This window comes from Triturus cristatus, chromosome 10, assembly GCF_964204655.1.
Source record: "Triturus cristatus chromosome 10, aTriCri1.1, whole genome shotgun sequence".
Lineage (NCBI taxonomy): Eukaryota > Metazoa > Chordata > Amphibia > Caudata > Salamandridae > Triturus > Triturus cristatus.
In genome coordinates, this window is record NC_140593.1 from 197272263 (window position 1) to 197290257 (window position 17995).

The following is a 17995-nucleotide window of genomic DNA, read 5'->3' on the forward strand; positions in this document are numbered from 1 at the left end:
GGAACAGTGTTGATGTTGGAACCCGGAGGTGTGCGATCACATCTGGGCTTCATCATTTGACCAGAATTCTTTTGTGATAATGTGCAAAGCAGATTATCTCAAGACATCTCATCTATTCTCCACGAATTTCCACTAAGGATATTCGATTTAATATTAATAATGATTTACTCGTGGTAAGACTTCACACTGCACTTGAGCCTTTTCCTTCCACTGAAAGTAACAGGAGTTGGCTGCTTCCCAGTGTAATTACCGAGCTCCCAAGAATGGAAGTCTTAGTTGGCTTTAGCAGGATTTGTAGGTGAAATGTATTTTTAAACAAAGACATATCTTCTTTTAACAATTATTTAGTGCGAACGTAACTGTGCTGTGTTTTGGATTGTTATCCGTGATGTTGAATTTAGCGTTAGTGGTATTGTTCGCAGCTCACTACATGACTGTAATGAAAAACGGTTAGTTGACTTTACCAGGTATTTGTTTTGCTTTCAAAAGAGATCTAAAACAATATTTTTGGGTTCCGGAGTAGCATGCTTCTCAACGAAAAAGCGCTTAAACACCTCATGCGGGGTAGCAAGTGGCATATAAATGCAAACCTTTTTAGGTCTCGCCTAGCGTTGCTGCGCACATGCGTAGCTCGCTCGGCGAGATTTATTGTAAATGAGGAGTTTGAGAGAAGGGCTTGAAGCCCTGCCCCTTATTCCCATTGGTCTTCGTCACCGTTTATGGTAAACGGTGGCCTGCCATTGGAAATAAGCTTTCTGGGTTGCCTCCCTTTCGCTTTTTTGTCCGGCACACATAGACTGGCTCATATGCTTTCCGTGTGTCGCAAATTGATTTCTTATCTTTAGGAGGCGTCATGTGTACTGCACGCTCCGGGCTTCCTGCAACCATGCTGCCTTCACGCCTGGAGCATGCGCCTGTTGGCTCTCTCATTGGTTAGCGACTGGAACAATATCAATTAAAGAACAGACCAGGCAAGTTTGTTTATTCTTCTGCGCGGTACCTTGCACACTTTCACTTTCATTATTTCTTCAGCGGGCCATGCGCTTTCCGTTTTACATGGCGGGCCGCACACAACACTCCCGGAATGCTTCCCTTAATGAAAAATGGCGGGCGTTTCTTGTTTTTGTTACAATCTAGATAGCGCTGACCTGCTACAGTTTTTGAGTGAATAAATAAAAAAAAATAACACTTTTGGTGTGACGCTGATTACTATGCAGTAGGAATAGTAACAGTGAGTGCTTAGTTGGTTTGCATTCGGTTAGCTGCAGTACACCTATATGTAGTTAATTACAAGACAAAGGCACATGATTTAATGAAGGATTTTATATAGCGCCTCAAATCATATGGCGTTATCAGTTACAAGAATGACCACGTTACGGTCCGATCGCTTTTGTAAATTGCTCTTCGAAGAGCTGCATGGATGCAAATGAATCAATGGATGAAGGTATGAATGAACTAAAGCTTTTCGTAACACGAAGTGCACCGTGATAGGCTTACTTTACAATGCATGGCCGCTCGTGCATAGAAACAGTACATTACACCTCACATGGAGTAGACGTGTTGCCTGAAAAGGACGAATGAATTAGCGAGTGGATTTTTTTCCATCGCAACATACCGTGCATGTGGACCCGCTACAGCCAAAGCATGGCCACTCGCTTCGTTTGCATGCTGTCAAGAATTCCTGTCATACAAGGGAAACACGCCCTTATGTAAACAGGAGAGCTGTTACATAACTCAAGGGAAACACGCCCTTATGTAAACAGGAGAGCTGTTACATAACTCAAGGGAAACACGCCCTTATGTAAACAGGAGAGCTGTTACATAACTCAAGGGAAACACGCCCTTATGTAAACAGGAGAGCTGTTACATAACTCAAGGAAAACACGCCCTATAAAGGGAGGAACCGGGAGGTACAAGGCTGTCGGATATTGTGTTTACACCGACGTACCTGCTTCGTGAAGAGCAGTGTTCCGGAGTGGTGCTCCAGTAAGGCAAGAACGGAGGTAGGTCGAGTCGTTACTCCCTGGGCCGTGTCTTGCCCCATCGTCACCTGTGAAGGACCCGGAAGCTCTACCGGTCAACCATTGAGCTTCGCTTTTTGACTCGGCTGAGTCCAAGCGCAGTGGCGCTTTTGCTGGTTGGAGTCGTAACTCCCAGCCCGACCAGAGACACAGGGACTGCCAGCTGTAACGCACACCAGGAGGTGTTTGCCGCGTTACAGGCTCGGAAGTCCACAGGATCGATCGAGCGGCTGCTCTCGGTTCAGTCTTCTTGCTTGTGATTGGGGTATCGGTGACGCATCACCAGGAGGTGACTCCGCGTCCCGGTGCAGTCTGAGGAAGAGGTTGAGCGGCTGCTCCCTTCAGGTAGAGACCCCGGCTGGGTGTTTCCCTGACTCCTCGATTCTCCCCAACACTCTTCGTGCCCCTCACAGCCTACCGATTGGCATTGTCGGCCATTTCATTTCTGCCCTCTGTTGGCATACGCCGGGATCGGCGTATATGCAGAGGACGGTTAGGACCATCCGTGCTGTGGGCTGGTAACGTACTTAGCCTGGAGGATTCCAGTGACTATAACTTTTGTTCGTTCTTTGTATTTTATTTGCCTTCATTAAAAGAACTAACCCTTCACAAGTGGTTGCGTCCTCATTGTCGTGTCTGTTAAACGATCCTGAGACGTTCAGGGCGTTACACATGCGTTGTTACTCTCCACGGCGAACTAGCTGGCTGGAGGGAGGCACAGGTCCCGCCCAGCCGTCCCAGCCCTCTCGGTGCTGGCCAATGGCATGTGGGTGGTCTGCTCCTGGGGGAGAAGGGAGGTAGCTGGGCTCGCACCCATGCGGGCTGTCTGTGTGCTCCGCGTGAGGCAGTATTAACTGCAAGCCGTGAGACAGGCAGGTCTGGGACACAAGCACGCGCACCCCCTGCTTCCCTCCAGTGCATGCATGCGAGAACAGACAGCAGTGCAGTGGTATCTCTGGGATCCAACCCGGGACCTGCTGCACCCCGCAGAAGGCAGAGCGGGAGGAGGGTTCAGAACCCTCCAATACTGTGTGTGTGGTGTTTGTTGCCCGTGGATTGATTGATTGGTGCTGGCGCCTAGAGGAGTTGCTCTGGTGTATGTCCTGTCATGATCTGCAAGGTGGGCACTCGTCTAACCCCGGCACAGTGTCACCCTACTTTAAAGTGTCACTGTGCCCCTCAGGCCACCTTATCCTTCTCCGGGGTTAGCGCACTGCGGTGATTTGCCCTGCCTTTAAAGCTGCACCGTGCCAGGCACCTGGGGTCTCAAGCAGGAGGACCCCAATGTAGGAGAAACCACTCTGCCCCTTTAGTATCACGATGGATTTAACCCAGATCTTTTGACTGGGGGAGAATGTTTGCATTGTCAGCATTCCGTCCATCATTTGTTTGCTGTAGCATCTTCGGTATCGTGGGCATGCAGGTAGGGGGAAGAACTGTTGAGGGATGGGAGGGGGCGCTTGTTTGTATCGTTGTAATACCATCACCCCCCACCCTGGGAAGAAACACGGAGAAGCTAATCCCACTTTTCCCCTTTCTCGTGTTGTGTTATCTCTCGTATTGAGTACAGGTGATAAGGCCCCAATGGTTCCCAAACAATCCTGGCCCGCGGGCTCTCGATCCCTCCTGTCAAACATTTCTTTGAAGCTGTCTGACTCTTCCCTAACTCTCTCCCTCCTGGTTCCTGGAAAGCTGCTGGACCACCTCTCCTCTCCCTGCCTGTGTATGTGCATGAGGTCTTTCACGGTTTCCCCCTGGCTTTCATCCACTATATGTCAGACTGCCACGTTTTCGTTTTATTCTAAGAAGGGAGTTTTGTTTTAAAAGTCGAATAAAACCAATTGTCATCGTATTTGCACAGGGGGTGTTAAAGCAGTGGTACAGCTGTGGCGCTCTTTGTTAAAGGCATTGGTGAAGTTAAGGTGCACGTTACTACCGCAGAACGTTCATGCTGTCTCTGTTACATGTGCAGAAATGTTTTAGCGAGATTTTTAAAAACTGACCACACGATTAAACGTGTGTTACAAGGCGGGCGATTTTCACCTCCATCTTAAACTTCTCCGTGAAATCAACAGGTGGATAAACTGCAAAAAGCATCTATAAGGTTTTTGTTTTGGCGTGTTAGGTGCATACACGACAAAAAACGTATTGTTAGTGGGGCTGCAAGATGAATATAAAATGAGCTTTTTTTGTGCAGTAGCCAGCAAAACCAATAACAAAAAGTCTTATTTTTAGTGTCATTGTGCCGGACAGGTGTGAAAATGTAATACTTGCCAGACAGCCGGGTAAACAGCAGGAAAGGTTAATTGACCATTTTATTTAGCATTGCAAACAGGTCCTGCATCTTTTAGTGGGCAGTGCCAGCAGAAAACGCACGCGCTGGTACAGTTCCTGAAGAAAGGTCAGAAAGGGCCGTGGGCCAAGACCCTGCTAGGCCTCAGTCCCAAAAAAAAAGCATTTACAATGCAATAGGTCTCTCATTGACATTATTTTAAGCTATTGACATTGTAAATGGCAATGTCTTTCAAAAAATTAAAAGGCATTGTTATTTACAATACCAAAAGCAACACCTATTGCATTGCATAGCGTGGTGTCCGTGAAGACGGCACCGCGCTTATTAAAGTAAAAAAAATAAATGACAATTCCTTTTATGTTTTCAAAACAAAAACCTAAAAAAAGCATTGCCATTTACAATGCCAAAAGCTCAAACTCGCGTAAATGTGAGACCTATTGAATTGCAAATGCTTGTTTCCTCTTCTATCCCTCCACTGTCTTTCGCACTCCAGCTCACTGACTAACATATCCACTGCTCAAATTACTTTCATCTTTCACTATTCTAATTTGCCATTAATCCTCTATGGGTTCCATAGCACTGTGCTACTCGCCAAAAAAGCGCTTCAATACTTCATCGGGGGTGCCAAAACCTCCTACATCTCCCTCCCCATCTCTCACGCAATTTCCCAAGGCCATCCGGCATATTATTTATTTTTTTATATATGGAGGCGATTGCCTTTTCCCGCATCTCCTCTTGTAGTAGTCTTTCTTCCCGAGGGGCATATTCGGGGAGTTCGGAGCATGCTATTCCCTCTGAGCGCCATGCATGGCATAGTTGCGTGTACTTGAAGAATTGGTATTTGTGTATGCCTTATTCCGCGCTTAATGTCGTCCAGGTTTTAAGATCTCCTTTGTCAATCACATCTCCAAGCAGGGAGATGCCAAGCTGATCCCACATTCTGAAACCTTTTAGCTTTCCCAGTTCCTTGAACCATCCTTTCACCCACAATGGCGTATTTCTTGTGATCTGTTTGATCCAGCCCACACCCTTTGTGGCTCTGTCCCATGCCTCCAGGGTGACCCTTGTTGCTGGCAGTAGTGTGCATTGCCCCTTGCTGCCATAGAGATAGTGTAGTAGTTTTTGGGCCCTATCACCTCCCTCTCTAACCTATATGTGGGGTAATCCCATGATTTGTGGATCCATTCATTGATGGGGGTGAGGTGTGTGGACCAGTAATATGCCTCTGTCTGGCAATGCTACGCTGACGTTGTATAGGTTGTGTTGCAATGTTTTTAAGGTTATTTGTGGGTGTCTTCCCTGCCATAGCAGTGACCGAATTTCTCCCTCCAGTCCCGTAAACACAGCCCTTGGGAGTGGATGATGCGTGGTTCGAGGCATGTGGGCTGCTGAATTCATATCTGTGCATAGATCGCCGCCTAGTGTTGGGTCCGGATGATTGCACATTGTTGTCCTGGAAGAGTCTTCGAAGTATCACGAGATAGGTGGCTCCTCCCCTGGACTACAGTGCACATGGGCATCCTCTCCATCCTTAGATTGTTTTTTTCCGCCATTGGGTTCGGATGTGCTTATCTTAGCTCAAGTTAGGAAAACTTTATTTCAGGCCAAAAGCCTTTAGGTATCGTCGGTATTGTTTGCGCTCGGTACCGATAACTTATTATACTTGTTCTCTGACTTATTCACCCTTCTCGGACCGAGTTTCGATCCACACATCGATCGACGTTCGAGGATGGAATTGAGGACTCCCTTCAAGAGATGTCCTCTATGTCATGCGAAATATCCACACATCGATGTCCATCCGGTGTGTAACAAATGTTTATCTCCGGATCATGAGTCCAGGTGTATGGCCTGCGCCCGGTTCCGGTCAAAGAAGACACTTCGGAATCGACAGGCGGCGAGATTGGAGGCCCAACAATCGGTGCCTAACCCGGTTAACATATTCAGCACCGAGGATGAAGAAGTCGAGAGCGTCGAAGAGATAGACTCGAGCCATGCTTCGGAGCATGAATCCCAATATGACGACGATGATGTGATATTCGAGGACGAAGACGTCGTCGACGAAGTAGGAGACGACGATGAGGCCCTTGGGGCCGAGGAAGATAGCTCAGGCGAGGAGCTAGGCCAATCCGTCGATGCGGAGGCCGAAGGAGATAGTCTTGATAAGGCTCTGGTCGAGGGATCGCCTGCGGGCCTTACCCAAGATCGGTCGGATCGTTCTACAGCCCCGCCAGAAGGCCCGGCTAAGAACATTTCAAAAGAGCCAGAAATATCAAAAAAGACTGGAGTCGATTCGGTGAAATCGAAACCAAAACCTGCACCGGTCAAATCGAAACGGAAAGTGCAACTGGTTCAGGTCGGATCGAAGGCATCGAAGCACTTCACTCCGTCGACACAAACGAAGGACGTCGGAGCCGACCAAAGAAAGAAGGACTTCGGTACCGAGAAACCAAAAAAGGACTTCGGCACCGACAAACACAAGAAGGCCCTCGGTCCCGAGAAGAAGCAACGGCCTCTAGCACCGAAGGTTGGGGCACCAACGACCAAGCTCAAGGTGGTCGATCCGACTACATCAACACCGAAGAGTGCTGAGACTGCCAAAATATCGGATCAACGGGGCGTCTATTCCAAACTTCGGGTCGAAAACCCGAAGGCTGGAAAGAAACCGGAGACCGCGTCGAGGCCTGTCTCCAAAGAGCCTGTCGGTTCCAAACCATCGTCTGCATTCACGTTGCAACAGGTGTCGGAGTCCCTGAAGCCCATCAGGGAACGGGCCACTCTCGAACCGAAAACGGGTCCCGAACCGCACAAGGTCGCCAAGGCTCACTCGGCGCCGGCACCGATCAAGTTTGGATTGCCACCACCAGGGGCACCGAAGATGTTCGAACTTCGGAAGAGTATCGAACAACCAAGAACGGTGTCCACAGAAAGAACCGATGTCGAAGACTCACAGGACCAGTTTATCGACGCCGACACTGGTAGGCTGTTGTTCCGCAAGCGGAGAATTGTTCCAGAGAAGGCTTTGGACTCCTACAAGATTCCACTAAAAAGGAAAATGGCGTCAGGTTCGACACCAGTGCTTGTAGAACCTTACCACACCTACGATCAGGAACCACCATCCTTTTCTCCCACACCCTCGGAGGCGGATGCAGGAGTGGGCTATATTGAGGATGATACCACTTATCCTGTGGATACTGACCCTGATGCACAACAGCAAGACCAAGATGAAGTATGGGGAGACCCTAATGACCCAGGAGACCCACAAAATGCTCCTGACACTCCTCTTTATAATATTAAACCATCTCCCACTGAAGATACTGCTGCTTTTAACGCCCTCATTGAAAGGGCAGCTGCCAATCACGGAGTGGAACTTCATTCTGACTCTGTGGAAGAGGATTTCTTGGTGGACACGTTCTTCACATCAGAAAGAACGGTCCAGACTCTACCAATGTTAAAAGGGGTTATTAAACATGCTAAGGACATCTTTAAGGAGACAACCAGGGCACGGGTGTTGAACCCGAGAATAGAGAAGAAATACAAACCAGCCCCAGGAGACCCAATGTACATTAAGGGTCAATTGCCGTTGGACTCCATGGTAGTTTCTAATGCTCGCAAGAGAGCTAACTCGCAAACTACAGGTGATGCTCCTCCTCCAGACAAGGAGTCCAAAGTGCTAGAAACATCAGGCAAAAGGATAGCAGCACAAGCAGCAAACATCTGGCGCATTGCCAACACTCAGGCACTCCTGGCACGATACAACAGGTCACACTACGATACCCTAGAAACACTGCTAGAACACCTACCAGATGAATACAAAGATGGAGCGGAGCTCCTCATCAGAGAGGGGCAACTCATTACAAATGCGTCCATCAAATGCGCACTAGATGCAGCTGACACTGCAGCGAGGGCAATCAACACTAGTGTGATGTTGAGGAGGCACGCATGGCTGAGAATATCAGGTTTCAAACCTGAGATTCAAAATAATATCTTGAATCAACCAGTCAACCCAGACTTTTTATTTGGCCCCGAGGTTGACGCTACACTGGATGAGATTAAAAAGGACACTGAAACTGCGAAATCTATGGGGGCTTTACAGTCGCAGCAGTTTCGGAGCGGCTCCTTTCGTCGCCCCGGGAATAGAGGAGCAGCTAGAGGTCAGGGGTCCCAGCAGCAGTACAGTAAAGGAGGTACCCAGAGTACCTATAATAAGAACAATAGGGGTGGATATCGTGGATCCAGCACCAAAGGTAGAGGAAGAGGACACAACAACACCAGGTCCTCCGCCAATACCAAACAGTGACGTCTTGTCACTGCCCCCCGCCCACATAACACCGGTCGGGGGGAGACTCCAACGGTTCCTGCCAGTCTGGAGATCCATCACCACAGACAGGTGGGTCAGAGAAATAGTCCAGTATGGTTATTGTCTGGAATTAACATCCAATCCACCCAACATACCACCAAGACACCGTCCTATGTCCGCAGAGCACTTGACATTTTTGCAGCAAGAAGTACTAAGTATGCTGCAGAAAGGAGCCATAGAGCTTGTGCCTGTGGAACAGCGAGGGTCAGGGGTGTACTCTCTGTACTTCTTAATCCCAAAAAAGGACTGGTCTCTCCGACCTATACTGGACCTCAGACCTCTCAACCAATACATTTTGTCAGAGCATTTTCATATGCTCACCCTTCAGCAGGTTCTGCCGTTACTCAGTCAGGGAGACTTCCTAGCAACACTAGATTTGAAGGATGCGTATTTCCACATACCCATACACCCATCACACAAACAATATCTCAGGTTCACTCTTCAGGATCAGCATTATCAGTTCAAAGTACTCCCTTTCGGAGTAACAACGGCGCCCAGAGTATTTACCAAGTGCCTAGCAACAGTGGCTGCACACCTACGGAGACAGCACATTCACGTCTTCCCTTACCTGGACGACTGGCTTGTTCAGGCAAAGTCAGCCCAGCAGTGTGCCAGCCACATATCCCACACCATTCACCTTCTTCACAGTCTGGGATTCTCACTAAATTATCCAAAGTCACATCTTCAACCCGCCCACGTACGGCAGTACCTGGGCGCGACCATAGACACTCTGGCTGCCAAAGCTCAGCCAAATTTAGCGAGAATCAACAGCATGCAACTGCTGATAAAAAAGTTCAGACCTCAACACTCCCTTCCAGCGCGAGTGCTCATGCAGTTGATAGGCATGATGGCCTCCTGCATTTTCATAGTCCCGCCCGCGAGACTACATATGCGCCCGCTTCAGGAGTGCTTGGCACGTCCATGGAATCAGACTCAAGGACAGTTGAAAGACCTAGTGTTGGTGAGCGGTCGGGCATACAACTCTCTGCATTGGTGGAATCCACACAACCTTTGCAAGGGCCGACCGTTCCAAGAGCCTGTTCCACAAATAATACTGACGGCGGACGCGTCTCTCCTGGGATGGGGAGCTCATGTACTCAATTACACAGTGCAGGGACTATGGACGACACAGCAACAGAAGATGCACATCAACCTTCTGGAACTGATGGCTATCTTCCTGGCAATGAAGGCATTCAAAGTACACTTGTGCAACAAAGTCGTGTTGATCCGGACGGACAACATGACTGCCATGTACTACATACAGAAGCAGGGAGGAACACACTCTCCACAGTTGTCTCATCTGGCTCAGAGCATGTGGAAGTGGGCCATTCAGAGGAACATGTTCCTCATGGCGGAACACCTCCCGGGCAAGGACAACCAGATGGCGGATCTGCTCAGCAGACACAGCCACCAAATGCACGAGTGGGAGCTACATCCATCAGTACTCCAACCGTACTTCCAGCAGTGGGGTCATCCAGAGATAGACCTATTCGCCACAAGGGAAAACGCAAAATGCCAAAGCTTTGCCGCCAGGTTTCCACATCCACAGTCGCAGGGCAATGCGATATGGATGAACTGGTCAGGCAGATTTGCGTACGCTTTTCCCCCAGCGCCATTAATACCGCTAGTGGCACGCAAACTACGGCAACACTCAATGACACTCATCCTGGTTGCTCCAATGTGGGCACACCAGCCATGGTACACCACGTTCCTAGAACTTTCCGTGGTGCCGCCTCAAAGACTGCGGCTAACACCCAAACTTTTAACACAGAACCATGGCGAAATTCAGCACCCAGATCCGCAACAGCTGATCCTGGCGATCTGGCTCCTGAAGTCTTAGAGTTTGGCTACCTGAACCTGCCTCCAGAATGTATGAATATCATCAAGGAGGCCAGGAGACCCACGACCAGAGCTTGCTAGGCGGCTAAATGGAGAAGGTTTGTCATTTACTGTAAAAACAATGACATTAATCCGCTGGACGCATCCATTCAGAACATCATCTGTTACCTGCTACACTTATACCGATGCAATCTGGCATACAGCTCCATACGTATACATCTAACCGCAATAGCGGCCTATCTTCAAAACAGGCAGCACGTCTCTTTATTCAGAGTGCCTGCCATCAAAGCCTTCTTAGAGGGACTCAAACGAGTGATTCCTCCAACACACCCACCGGCACCAGTGTGGAACCTAAATGTGGTCCTCACCAGATTGATGGGTCCACCCTTTGAACCTCTACATTCATGTGAGATTCAATTCCTCACCTTGAAAGTAGCTTTCTTAGTGGCAATCTCTTCATTGAGAAGAGTTGGTGAACTCCAGGCAGTAACCATTCAAGAGCCATTCATACAGGTTCACGCAAACAGGGTTGTACTACGTACCAACCCCACGTTCATGCCTAAAGTGATCTCGCAGTTCCACATGAATCAGACTATTGAACTGCCTGTTTTCTTTCCAAATCCAGAAAATGTCGCAGAGAGAATGCTCCATTCTCTAGATGTAAAGAGGGCCCTCATGTACTATATAGACAGGACACAGGATTTTAGGAAAACAAAACAACTGTTCGTTGCCTTTTCTCCACAACACAAAGGCAACGCCATTTCCAAAGCAGGGATAGCCAGATGGATCGTTAAATGTATTCAAATTTGCTATGAAAAAGCTAAACGCACATTAACGATTCCTCCCAGAGCCCACTCAACACGAAAGTTAGGGGCGTCCATGGCTTTCCTAGGGAACATTCCTTTAGAGGAAATATGTAGAGCAGCCACATGGTCCACTATTCATACATTTACTAAACACTACTGTGTAGATGTGCATTCAAAACAGCAGGCAGCTGTAGGACAGGCTGTTCTCAAGACCCTTTTTCAGACTGCTGCAGCTGGCACGGGCAGCCGCCGCTAATGGAGGGACTGCTATATAATCTATGCACAGATATGAATTCAGCAGCCCACATGCCTCGAACCGAATATGCTACTTACCAGTATGCATCTGTTCTTGGCATGTAGGGCTGCTGACATTCATATCGCCCACCCTCCTCCCCGGCGCCTGTAGTGGCTGCAGCACTCAGAATTACTGTATAGCATGGTCATCACTTACTGTATCTACTCCATCACTGCCACAATGGCGAAAAACAATCTAAGATTGGAGAGGATGCCCATGTGCACTGTAGTCCAGGGGAGGAGCCACCTATCTCGTGATACTTCGAAGACTCTTCCAGGACAACAATGTGCAATCATCCGGACCCAACACTAGGCGGCGATCTATGCACAGATATGAATGTCAGCAGCCCTACATGCCAAGAACAGATGCATACTGGTAAGTAGCATATTCGTTTTGGAGGGCGTATAATAATTGTGGCAACATAATCATTTTAAAGAGAGCTGACATCACATTAAAGTGAGGAGGAGATCTCTCCTCCTCTCTGCATCCTTTTAAAAAATTGCTCTCACTCTATCTCGGTTTCTTTGCCTATATGTTTCTCTATGTGTGGTGATAAATATACCCAGGTATTGGTATCCGTCAGGAACTATGCCCAGTTCAGCTGGCAAAGGCAGCTTCAGTGGTATTCCATTAGAGCTGTATATCGTTGATTTATGCCAATTGATTCTATACCCCGAATACCTCCCATATTCCTCTATGGTGTTAAACAGGGTGGGGACAGTAATTTCCAGTTCTGTAATATAAAGGAGTATGTCATCTGCGTGAAGGAAGATCTTTTCTTCCCATTCATCGGTAGGGGTTATTCAGAAACCTCGTATTTGTGGATGGCAACGGATGATACATGCCAATGACTCCAGGGTAAGTGCAAAGAGGAGTGGAGAATGCGGGCATCCCTGCCTCGTTCCTCGACCAATGGTGAAAGTTTGCAAAGTTACTCCCTTCACCCGGGACATGGCCACCGGTCCTCTTTAGAACAGTGCAACCCAACTGTGGAATTGAAGCCCAATGCCGAACTTAATGAGCGATTGGTCAAGGAAGGGCCAGTGTACTGCGTCAAATGCTTTATCCACATCTAAAGAGAGAAATAAGTGGGGTGCATGCGCAGTCTTTGACTTTCATCAACCAGTTGTGCGTTCTATGTATGTTGAATCTAGTGGCAGGACGGGCATGAACCCTGATTGATCGTCATGTACCAGGGTAGTTATGTATTTTAGAACTCATGTTGCAAGAATCATGGCCAGGATTTTCACCTCTGTGTTTAGTGTCGCGATGGGAATCGCAGCGCCCTCCTGGTTTACCTTCCTTATGTAGTACTACAATTGTGGCGGACCACAGATCTATGGGTAAGATCTGTTCCTGATGTGAGTCCTTAAAAAGCTGCAGTAGGTGAGGCCCTTGCAAGTCTATGCATCTCTTATATAGTTCAGCCGGTATGCCATTAAGACCGGGGGTTTTGCCTGTCGGTAGCTTAGCTACCACCTCCCGGGATTTCTGTAGTGTCAAGTCTGCTTCTAGCTCAGCCATTCCCTCACCACTCAGTACCGTGGTTGCTATGTCTTCCAGGTATCTGGAAAAGTCAGCGCTATTTTCCAGGGGGCGTGCTTTGTAGAAGCATTTGTAGTAGTCTGTGAACTCTGAGGCGATCGAGATGTCCGTATCATGGGTTTCCCCATATTGTCTTATACCTCCTAGACTCAGCTGGTCTGTACCTCTTTCTTATGGAGCCATGCCAATAGTTTCCCTGCTTTGTCTCTGACCTCATAAAGTCTGTGTAGCATCGCCAATCTCTGTTTTTTGGCGTTATCCATAGGCAAATGTTTATGTTCTTTGTGTATGGTGTCTAGTCAAGGCGTATGGTGTCTAGTCATCGAGTGAGCCCTGGATCGCCTGTATTAATGATACGTTTTTCAAGGGCAACTATGCTCTGTTCTAGTTCCTCTGACTGTTTAGTCCTATTCTTTTTCTCCCAGGCAATTCGGTTTTGGGCCCTGTCTCGCTGGACGGTCTTGTAAGCCTCCCATACTGTCACCCCAGATGTAACCGAGGCCTCAATTTCCTTAAAGTAAGTCTTTGTATATGCCCTAAGAAAAAAATATTCTTGCACTCGAATATACCTTCCCTGGTAATTCCTGTAATTTAAGTGCGTGAATCGCTGTTCGTACCGCCTCATCGATGAAGCTACTCAATATTTCATTTTGATAAGCAGTGTCTTGTGGCAGTTCCACATCCCGTAGATACTCGAATTGTATCTCTTCCCTTGGTGGCTTAGATGTATATAGGGTTATGTAAAAGTCACCGAATGCTTTTGCTTTATCTACTTCAGTCTGGGCTTTTTTTCCTGATTTGACATTAAGATGTGAGATATAATCTTTCTCACGTTTTATCCTAAAATGTTGAACCAAATGTATGCCTGCTTTATTCCCTTATCATATGTCTTGTGTTTGAGGCGTGCGGTGAATATTCTGCTATGTTAGTATAAATTGTGTTTATCTTTTGTAGTGTGAGTTTCTTTGTGCTCTTTCTTTGCTGTCTGAGGCTCGTTTTCAAGAGTGAGTCTATCTTTGGTGTTCTGCTTCGTTAATATGGACATCAAAGAGATGCACGTACCCCGAATTGTTGCCTTGAAAGCATCCCAGGTAGTAAAGGGATTAGTGTAGTTCGGGTCATTTAATTGGAAGTAGTCTCAAATCACTTTCCGTAGCGCATCTTGTAGGAGACTGTCCCTAATTAGAGAGCTCGAGAAAAACCAGGGACGGAGCTTAGGTGGAGGAGAAGCCGTTTCTAATGTTAGTACCACTGTGGCATGATCAGATAGAGAAATAGGGTGAAAGTCGATCTCCATAATGGCATGTTCAAGAGATTGGCTGAGAAAGACGTACTCAATACGTAAGTAGGAACGATGAGAGTGGGCAAAAAAGGTATAGTCCCGAGTGGACGGGTGCTTCCTTCTTCAGGCATCCATTAGGTATAGAGGGATAGCTTTTTTTAACCCCGTTGCTGCTAGACTTTCTCCCCCCCCCTCCCCCCCCCCATTTGCGTCCTTTTATTCCAACATCATGGCGATTCTAAAGGTACCCAGGGTTTGTGGATTCCCCTGGAGGGGTCCCAGAAATTAGCCAAAATACAGCAAAATGTTGTTGTTTGGGGGAGAAATGGGGAAAAAACGGGCTAAAAATGAAAGCGTCTGGGTTTTTCTCTGCAAATGGTATCAAAAAAGGGTTTGTGGGGTTGAAATCACCATCTTCCCAGCTTTTAGGGAATGACACTGTTGTCAGAAAACCAACATTTATTACAGTTTTGGCATTTTTCTGGGACATAGCCTATTTTTGCTATTTTTTTGTGCTTTCAACCTCCTTCCAGTTAATGGTAGAAATGGGTGTGAAAGCAATAATGGATCCTGGAAAGCTATACATTTTAGGAATGTAGACAAAATTCTGAATTCAGCAAGGGGTCATTTGTGTTGATCCATCAAGGTTTCTTTATAGAAACTAACAGTTAAATATGGGAACAATTGAAAATTAGTTGAAAGAAAATAGCCTTTGGTGTCAACGTTTTCACCTGTAACTTCTTCTAATTATGACAGCTCTTTAAAAGCAATATACCGTTACATCCGCTGGACCTTCCTGGTTGTGGGGATATATAGGACTTGTAGGTTCACCAAGAACCCGACGAACCCAGAGTCAAAAACTGAGCAGCAATTTGCAATGGTTTTTTATTATGTTCCGGGTATATAGCAATTTTTGTGGGAAAATGTATACATAGAAAAATCGGTATGAAAGACACCTATGTATTTCTGAAATGGGAACAAATTATAGAGTTTAGAAACAGTACATATTTGCACATTTTCTAAATTGGGAAAACTCTTATTAGCATGAGAATTATCAGTCATTTTTCAAAATGACTTCTTTTTTACACAGTGTCTTTCATTTGGAAGGCAGAAATGCATCAAAAATCAATAGGTAATAACAGTTGCTTTACAAATCTGAATTACCCTAAATCTCCCGATAAAAATGGTACTTCACTTGTGTGGGTAGGCATAGTGCCCACAACAGGAAATGGCTCAAAACCCAACGTGAACACACCACATTTTCACAATGAAAATTTACCCTTTTTTTGCGAAGTGTCTAGCTGTAGTTTTTGAACACTAGCTCGGCCGGCACCTAGGGAAACCTAGCAAACCTATACATTTTTGAAAACTAGACACTCAGGGGAATCCAGGATGTGGTGACTTGACTGCCTCCCACCAGGTTCTGTTACCCAGAATCCCTTGCAAACCTAACAAATTGTCCAAAAAAACACATTTTCCCCACATTTCTGTGGTGGAAAGTTCTGGAATCTGCGTGGATCCACAATTTTCCACCCACCCCGCGTTCCCCAAAGCCATCCGAGAAAAGTTTTACCTCACTTTTGTTGGTCGGCCTAGTGCCCGCGACAGGAAACGGCGCAAAATGCAACGTGGTCACACCTCAATTTCGCAGTGAAAAATGACCCTTTTTTGACAAAGTGCCTAGCTGTAGTTTTTTAACCCTAGCTCTGCCGGCACCTAGGGAAACCTAGCAAACCTATACATTTTTGAAAACTAGACACCCAGGGGAATCCAGGATGGGGTGCCTTGACTGCCTCCCACCAGGGTCTGTTACCCAGAATCCCTTGCAAACCTAAATAATTGTCAAAGAAAACACATTTTCCCCACATTTCTGTGGTGGAACATTCTGGAATCTGCTTGGATCCACAAATTTCCACCCACCCCGCGTTCCCCAAAGTATTACGAGAAAAATGGTACCTCACTTGTGTGGGTCGGCCTAGTGCCCGCGACAGGAAACGGGTCAAAACGCAACGTGGTCACACCTCAATTTTGCAGTGAAAAAAGACCCTTTTTTGGCAAAGTGCCTAGCTGTAGTTTTTTAACCCTAGCGCTGCCGGCACCTGGGGAAACCTACCAAACCCATACATTTCTGAAAATGAAACACCCGGGGGCTTCCAGGGAGGTATGGCTTGTGTGGATCTCCCAACGTTTCCTTACCCAGAATCCCCTGCAAACCTCAATTTTAGCTGAAAAAAATCACTTTTTTCACACATTTTTGTGTGGGAAAGTTGTGGCATCACCGGGCTCACACAAATTTCCCACCACTCAGCGTTCCCCCAGGTCTCCCGATAAAAATGGTGCCTCACTTGTGTGTTAGTAATCCTGCGGCTAGCCATTATCCTTACTAAGAAAGGAGACTGCACAAACAAGTCAACAACAACCAACACTGTGCAAAACAAGTAAAAAAATGTGTGCCTTTATCACAAAGATCTATATACTCAAAAACTATACAATTTACTTAAAAGAGACTGCTACATTCACCAGCACCTACTCTGCAGAGACATAGCAAAAACCAACGATATCCCACTAGAAGAAAAAAACAAAACAAATTACTCCCAAGACAACAAAATACACATCGAGCACAAATGCAAAAAGTTTTTGACACTCAAAAACCAGAAGCCAAACATACTGCTATTATTACACCATTTGCAAAAAACAAATTCATGCAGAGAAATGAAACTCATTTACATTGTACAAAAAAACGTCTCTTACCAAACACATGCAACTACACAAACAGCAGAACCACCAGTAGCGAAACCGCAACCTGGAACAGTCTTAAGAGCAAAAGGCTTCACCCAGAACAAAAAAGGAAATATAAAGCATTACAATTGCAATTCACAAAAAATAAAACAATTAACATTATAACACGCTATGTTACTACCCAAATGGTCAATTGGCCAGATAGGCCTTCAAATAGGGCTGAGAAAAATAGGAGGTGATCTTGCCCAAGGGATCAGGTGAGGTTGTCTGCCAGGCCAATCTGCCCCTCAGGTGGGGCAGAAAACAGCAGACAGAAATTTGCCCCCTTGCAAAAGTATTAAATCCCTAGTGCCTAGTAGGGTTTTCTGCCTCCCCCCTCCCGCCTAGGGCAGAAAGGCCAAAAAAGGGCCAGATCTGTCCCCAGGAAGCAACCACGTCGCTTCCATTACTCACAAAAGAAAATCCCTGGTGTCTAGTGGGGTTTTCAGCCCCCCCCCCCCCCCGGGCAGAAAGGCAAAAAAAAACAGGCTTATCTGTAAGGGGGCGGGGCAGAATACGCATACAAAAACAATATGCCCCCTAACAGCGACCGTTGCCCAAGGGGTCACTCCCATTTCATTTTTATGAATGAGTCCCTGGTGTCTAGTGGCCCTGCATTGAGACATCAGGGGAGAGGAAATACTCTTTCCTCTCTCCTCTCCCCGATGCCTCAAAGCATCCTGATTTGGCCCCCCCACCCCACCGGAGGCATAACACGTACCTCTTTCGCTGGACGCGCTGGAAAGAAATGATTTCCAGCACTTCCAGTGCTTCCTGAT

At 46.9% G+C, this 17995-nt stretch overlaps 1 protein-coding gene across 2 annotated transcripts in view; it reads left to right on the forward strand.

Annotated features, from left to right (window-relative positions):
* Window positions 1–17995, forward strand: part of SYF2 (SYF2 pre-mRNA splicing factor) — a 157459-nt gene that overhangs the window by 79019 nt on the left and 60445 nt on the right. The window lies entirely within an intron of this gene.